This window comes from Halyomorpha halys, unplaced genomic scaffold, assembly GCF_000696795.3.
Source record: "Halyomorpha halys isolate HHAL.00 unplaced genomic scaffold, Hhal_1.1 Scaffold975.1, whole genome shotgun sequence".
NCBI classification, from domain to species: Eukaryota; Metazoa; Arthropoda; class Insecta; order Hemiptera; family Pentatomidae; genus Halyomorpha; species Halyomorpha halys.
In genome coordinates this window covers 290,534-298,751 of record NW_027109741.1, presented here as the reverse complement: position 1 = coordinate 298,751, position 8,218 = coordinate 290,534, and the positions used below count along the sequence as shown (strand labels likewise).

Here is an 8,218-nt window from a genome sequence, read left to right as displayed (position 1 = left end):
TTTTTTAACATTTCCAAACCAAAAATAATAATTCCCAGTGCATATTGTACCTGACAGGAGGAAAGCTTTTTACTGGAGCTCTCATTTCAGGTATTATTTATACTATTATGAAAACAGAGAGACTCATAGAGCTGTACAATTTCATCATCATTGTCCACCACTACGAAAGGTAAGGTTTTAATACATTTTGGTAAGTTTAAATCAGAGGAAAAAAAGATTATATGAAGGTTGATTAAAAAAGAAAGAAGAAAGTAAAACATTTAAAATGTAATGAAGGATAAATAAATAAAAACGAAAAATTATCTCAGAGACTTTACAATTTAATAAGAGCCTTCAGAAAAATTTCGACCATTAGGACCATATCAGACTAATTTTACACGAATCCTGAGTTTACCCTTCGAAATACGACACTTCTAACATAAAATGTTTAGAATTATTGAATCGGTCCTCACTATACATTTCCAATAATCTAACTTAATTCACCGAATTCACTTTTATGATTTAATTAACTATAGAAATGGATGGTGTTAATACTAAACAACTGGTTAGTCATTTATTTTATTAGCTATTTAGTTTTTTCTGAGTTATAATAAAGAATAATCATTTATCATTCCAACGTATCTAGTTTATTATATGAAACACCACATTATGTCGGTACAATACTGTTCCACAACAAAGTCTTATCCAATCTATGAATAATCCATTTTAGAGAATTTCCAATAATCTTTTTTTTCTATATAAATAATATTACTCAATTTTTAAAATTTATTATTAGGGCCACTAATGGTAATGTTTTGAAGTAATAAATAATGTTTATTAGTTAAACTGCTCATGAAATTTTAATTCATTTAAACTCCATTCTATCAACGATACTAAAAAATAAATATTAAATATAAAGATGCATTATTTTTTATTTTACACTAAATGAAACCTTAAAATAGGACGGATAAGACATTTTCAAAAAATGTAATAGGTTGTAAGAGCTAAGGCATCTACATAAAGAATCTGATTAGTATTTCAGAATATGATCTAAAGAAACTGACTCAAAAACAGACGATGTTTGGTTACTTAACGAATTAATCTGAAATATGTTTATGACAAAAGTTCTCAACAATGGATGAGGTTTAGTAGTTGAAAATAAGTTAAAATCAACTAAAATATTCAATATTACTCAAAATATTTCTCAATGAAAAAAAAAAGGCATGTCTCGTTGAGTACAACATATTTTAATACAATGAAGACCTAGAATAGATATGAATAGACACATATATAGTATAAAAATTTGCCAAAGTTTCTTCTATAAATATAGTTGCCCATCTGTCGGACTCAAAAGGTAATATAAGAGGGTTATTGAAAGTGGAAGCGTTAATTAATATCCTTTTCTCCCAAATTTAAATTTAATATACCCCAATAAATGTGTAGAGTCTTATACCACCCACCTTGTTAACTGTGCCTGGAATATTATGTTTTTGACTGAGGATTAAACATGATTAGTATATAATTTTAAAAATTGACCAAAATAAATATATCAATTATATCAGATCACCAAAATCATCATTAAATACTGAAACATAATATGAAATCGACTCTTGGAAGGGAGAATTCATTGTATCGCAAGGTTAAAAAATCTGCTAGTTAAAAAAAATAATCTCAGGTTATGAATAGAGGTTATAGGTCGCTGATAATTCTGTGGTTATAGAATTAATCAACCGATTTTCGTATCCATGGTGTCTGTGGATGATTTGTCTCCTAATGCTGATGCAATAAAAAATTAATCGTGTTGCAAAATAGGCACATTATTAGATTTAAAATTTTATGTTCTTGTTACGTAAAATCCTTGAAGCTCCTTATTACGTCACAAATAAACTCATTCACAAAGACCTTAACATCCCATTCGTTGCAGATTTGACCCAAAACAGATATGCGTCTTTTCATTCCAAACTCCTTAACCATCCTAACCCATTAATTCTTAATCTTTCATCCTTAACAGTCCCTGATAATCCTCCGAGGCGTCTGAAAAGAAGATGGCCACGGTACCATCTAATTTAAATTAATGTTTGAAGTACCACTAATGGGTGGTTCCTTCCCAAGATTTTCAAGTGTATATGAAACATACTACATATTTATCTATTGTATTATTTTGTACAGTTGTAAATTCCATTAAATAAATAATTAAAAAAAATGTTCTTGTTAAATTACTAACAACTAAGTCATTTGTAATTCTCCAAATTATTAATTATATTCTATTATTTTTTAAGATATAAATATTAGTCAGTTGGTTAGCAAAACGTTTCTCGTAGAAAAATGCACTTTGCAGTTTATTCTGGTCGTTATAGCTGTATTTTATTTAGTTTTAAATCAATTAAAATTTTTCGTTGGTAGAAGCTATGAAAAACAAATAAATAAAAATAGTAACATTATTTGTAATGTTAATCATCATCAGATAATGAACCTTTCTTTCTGAGCATTAAATTTTAATCTCGCCTTATCCGGTAAGGTAAATGTTTATTTTGTTATTTGCTACAAGCGTCAATATAACACTTCATGTAATTATGGGGTAGTAGTTATAAAATTGCATACAATTTTATGCTCGATCTTACTCATAAATTTTAAAAACTAATTCTATTATTCTTTACTAACAGTCAGTACTTCCATATATTATGTTTTGTCAGTTGTTAAGACAAATAAACCAATTAATTGTTGAAGAAATATATCTCATTGAAAAGATAATGTTTGATTTGAATATTTAATATAGAATCGGAACATACCTTCGAAAATTTACGTAGCAGCTCCGATCACGTCTCAGTTCACTATATTAGCCACAATAAATATTTCAAGTGATGTTTTAAACAGGATAGTATACAACTAGTGTCACACTTGTAACGATGTTTAAACAGACATGTGAAGACTAGGTCAATAAATCGTCATATTTTTGTTAGCTCACAGCATTAATGATTTATTAATTCAAAATTAGTATTAGCATTGCCTTCATAGGTATGAAAATTCGGGAGCTGGTTTATTTAGTAGACAAGCTAATGAAAAACAACATGTTCGTACCAGCTGATTACCACACATTGTCTCCATCTAAGAGGAAACCGCACTTCTTTAAAAATAAGTCAGCTTATAATTAATATATCAAAGTTGGTAGTGGTAATATTTTTTTCTAATCATTCAATGATTTTTTTTTTTAAATTTTTATACCATAATACAATTTTCATTTATGAAAACATTAGAATTTCTCACCGGACTAATTTAAGAGGTTATAAAGAGATTAACGTTTTAGATGGTTTTACTTTGAAAAAAAAAAAATTAAAAATATAATTATAATAAGGACAGCCAGGCTGAATGCTGCCATTCCATATCTATAAATCAAATTTCTCCTCTATAATGAGACCCTAAGAAATCATTTGAGCTGAGAAGAAAATAAAAGATTATATATATATTTACTCTGCAAATTGTAACCCCAAACTGCGCAAGTGGTAAAGGGTTTAAAATGATTATGATGATGCTATAATCATATAATAAACAATAACAACAAATTCAAATAAAAAACAGCGTTTTCTTATTTTAACAAGCAAAGATTAAAAATTTCATAAGCTTCATCAGTTTAAAAATCGAGCTGCATAAAAAATGCAATTCTTGAGATGAGATGCATTGACTTTGAATCCATATTTTTGTTTAAAGTATTCTGAGTGCACTATTATCTCTTAATAATTGTTTGAAAGATTCCAGAACTATACATTTCTAAATATTTCTAGATGTTTATTTGATAAGTTAACAAAGAAATTAAAAATTAATCGGATAAATACTAGGGAATATTGAACAAGGAAACTCCTGTCATATATCTTAATCTTATATTTTCATCTGGAGACATGGCTTATATTTTTTCTTACTTTTGAGATATCATCGTATCTTGCTCAAGTAAGAGCCCTTATGTGTTTCATGATGGACCCTTTTATTTCAAAACAAATCATTAGATGATGAAATTGTCTGAAAATGTTTCAAGGTTCAAGGCTCTCTCGTTTTTATAAGATATGTTTGAATAAAAGCCACGTATTCTTAATGAGAACCAATTATATATTCAAATTTTATTTTTTTAATTTTACTCGGATTTACCTTCTTACTTGCCTACCGGTACTAGGTAAGGAAATTCACCAAGGTAATTTGTTTTTTTATTAATCTTTGAATTCGCAGCCCCTTAAGCTCAACAAAAACTATTTTTTGGACACTAAGTTTATGTGTCCTTTTATCTATGTACTGATTATCCCTCTGTGGGCTGATTTTTTTAAATTGTGGATGTGTACCAAATAGGACACTCATTGTAAAATATCGGAAAACAAATCAAATAAAAAAGAAAAAATATTTCTATATACTATAGCGACTAAGAGATTTTGATGAGTCTTGCTTAAAGTCTTCTCTATAATTCCATTTATCATTTCAAATGCAGAAAATATTTAAAAAAAACAATATAGGAGAAATATTATAAGGAAGATTTTATCTACGTGTACTAAAAAAACATAACATTTTATGCGAATTCCAGCTGAAATTTTATTTTTATAATACTCTTTTTTTTCTTTTCTTTTTTCTTTTAATACATATATTTATTACTTCTAAATATGTCATTATTATTAATATTATTTATATATTAATTACCTTTTAATATTTATTGATCTTTTTCTTACATTTGGTGTCTTTTCATAACTATTACTTTTAGCCTAATACATTTATTTTGTTGATTTGTATGAATGTATTATAGTGCGTTTTTTAATTTTAATAGATTATAATTGTGAACGATATTTCTGTATGTACATGTTTTCACTATATTTAAAATGTTTATATCTTAGGCCATAATTTTGTTTTATATTTGATGGAAAAAAGAGAGGAAATTTTAAAATTAAAATAATAAAAAATTTAAACAAATGTAAAGAACGATAAGAAACAAGAAATAAAAATTAAAATACGTAAGGCAAAAAATAACAAATAATAAAAAAAATAGTTTTAGAATGTGTATAATTTGACTATAAATACTAATTGGCTTAAAAAATTGTTCTTTACTAATGCTAAATGTTGTTTTTCTATTTCACTTACTTAGTCATATATAAAAAAAAAAATCTGGAAAAATTCAGAAATACCATCATAACATAAGTAAATTACTAATAAACTATTGTATTTATGACTAAAGATATGATGTATTGCTGTTTGATACCCTATTTATAAGATTAATAGGTCTATGTCCGAATCCGGCTGTGGCAAATAATTATTTATTATGTTACTGTAGCCGTGAGTCAACCCAGTGGGTTTGAGAGCCATTTTTGTCGAACCAACCTGAATAAAGTGGGTGAAATATCTAGAGGTTGAGTGTGTTACCACCAGGGGCTTGGGAACATTATAATATAATAACATTATAACATTATAAGGTACACATTACCAATCTTTAACTCCGTTTAGTTTAGCAAGAAGTTACTGTTTTTTTTTTCATACATCACATGAAAAAAAAAAAGTCGTTACTTGTTACTGTTGTGGAATGTGTTTATTTGTAGTGTGTAGCGATTTTTATGTGAGTATTTGTTTTGTATGTTTGAGTAACTGTGGCGTCGCAAGACATGGGATTTTTCAAAAAGTAAAGGCTCATCATTAAAAATTATTTATTGCTGGTTGAAGTATGGAACGTCTAGACCGAATTTTAGTATTAAATAGAAAATATCAAAATTTATAATATAACTTTTATGTATATTTTATTACGAAAGAATTTTATATTTTATTTCATGTACTAAGAAAAGAAAAAACAATATTTTTATACATTAACAACAAACATTATTATTCTATTTTAATTGCTATCCTGCTCCTTTACCCTTTAATGTCACCTGCTAATAATATATATTATAACATACCTAATTATTATCATATGTATTATTCTTTTCTTTTTGTTTCTGTTATATCCACTCCAAGGTCACTGTTTTAAAAAATTCCTGGTTTTACTAGTCCTTAAATTTACCCATTCTGACCAAATTCATTAATTAATTGGGACAATACTCTTAGTTAGGAACAGTAATTCCAGATTAGCAGAATTAGGATAACCTAGAGAATTATTTGATTATTCAGATTGGATATAGCAAATAGTAAATCCATTAGAATTTCTAATTGTTTCATTAAAAATCAATTGACGCGCCAGGTCTTCGAGTCCCAGTTTCCGGCGTTCTCAAATTAGATGAGCTTAAAAGTTGTAAAAAAAAAAAAAAGAAGAATATTGGGAAAAATGCGTAAGAAATGTAGAATTGCTAGAGTAGAAAGTAGTTTACTATAGTTCTCTTTTTATCTATTAAGTAGTTGAGCTGAATTAGGAGTTATCAAGAAAAATGTTTGTATTTCGTAAAAATCTATTGATTTAGGTTTCATTTAATCCTAGAATGACACACTTCTATATGTCAACTTAATCTGACACTCTGGGGTGTGATACACCCCAACATATGAATTGGTATAAAATATAAGTGATATAACCTGCAATGCTTATAATGCATTTTAAAATAACTAAGTGGTCTAGGTAACAATAATAAATCATTTCAAAATGGATTATGTTCATATGTATTTCCAAAAATTTCATATTGTAAAATTTTACGAGCCAACTGGCTAAAAAATGAATAAAAATTAATTGTTGTTCCTAAATAAAAAAAAGTAATTTGTATGGCTCTTAAATACAGACAAATACGAAGTAAATGAATCATAAAATGAGGTGGAAAAGTAATTTTTTAAATTAAAAATGAATAAAATACATAGTGGGGGCCCCGAAGGGACTTCTGTCACACACTGCACTCCAGACATTTTGCCGCCCTGTGTTCATTGCAAATAGCTCTCTTACATTGTAGACATGTTAATTTTGTCTTCCTGTTCTTTCCCCTTTCACAAAAAGAACAGCTTACTTGTTTCTCCAAGATCGTATGTTTATTTATTTCCGCCTCTATACCTAAAATATCTTCAATAGCTAGGCGCAGTGACCGCCGAAGTGCCTCTGCCTGTAGCCTCCTCTTTAGATAGGGTTCCAGAAGTGAATATCCCAGGCCAAAAAGGAAGTCTTAGCGTTTCATTTTATTTGTTCACCAGAGTAAACAATTCTGTTCACCACGGCATGATCCAACATTTAAAAATAAAAAAAACCGGAGAGGCCACCTTGTTTTTCTGGCCGTTGAGTACCCCTTACATACTTGGTCAAAAGCATCTGTTCATCCTTTATTTAAATTATAATCATGTATGACTTGTAGTTTACCAGATTTTTCATTGATTGCATCTTCTTGCATTGTTGATAACATCAGCACGCTTTTATTGGGCTTGGGGCAGTATGAAAGTAAACATTTTTCTTTGTCAAATGAAAAAGTTGATGAGCCAACTTCTCATTTTGTGACAAATTGAGGAGGCGCTTCTCTTTTATTCTTGCGTAATGTGCCAACCATTGTCAGTTTATGCTCTGATATCATTTGTCGAATAATGGCACTGAGGAGAACCAATTGTCTACTGTCACATTCCTATAAGTTCCATGAATACTTTTGGTTAACTCCTCTACATAATATGAAGGGACGGACGTTCCTTTTTGGGCAATCAACCTTACCAACTTATGGTATTCCTTTAAACACATAAAAAGTTCGAGAATCATTCAACATGACAATTTTTATACCGTACCTATCTGTTTTTGAAGCGATATAAATTCTAAAAGGACATGGAAATATTCTTGCCTGGCCCCTTAGAAGCAGGTAAATGTCGTACTATTTTTTTTTCTTTTTTTCTGCCGCTTCTCGAAGGTGGTTCAGTACTCGACTTATGTCCATTTTATCTATGATAATTGACAACCTTCCCGCTTTAGGGCCTTTTGGATCACTAACATCTTCCTCAGCCTCTTCTTCTGCGTCTGGATTCTCCTGAGATAGCACCTCCCCCACTTACACTAACGACACTCTGGGGTGTGAGATACCCCAGGACTAGTTCAAATCACAATAAATAGCCAAGGAAGACTGACACATGGCAGCAGATAATCAGAATCAATTATGTTATGAATGACAGTTATTTACATAGCGGGGTTTAGCAAAAGAGCTACACATGTAGGAATTAATCAATATTTAAAAAGTGCTGGGTTATGTGACACCCCAGTGTGTCGTGTAACAATATAAATCACACTTAACTAGGGTTAAGTGTAATTTATGTTGTTTTCCTAATCTATTTTAATTCAATT

The 8,218-nt window shown here is 29.1% G+C and overlaps 1 protein-coding gene across 1 annotated transcript in view; it reads right to left on the bottom strand.

Moving 5' to 3' along the window:
• LOC106687525 (UDP-glucosyltransferase 2) overlaps window positions 1-2,875 on the bottom strand; it is a 12,984-nt gene extending 10,109 nt beyond the window's left edge. The window contains exon 1 of the mRNA XM_014431460.2: window positions 2,769-2,875. The gene's annotated coding sequence lies outside the window, so the exon portion shown is untranslated. The remainder of the gene's footprint in view (window positions 1-2,768) is intronic.
• Between the last annotated feature and the right edge of the window lie 5,343 nt (window positions 2,876-8,218).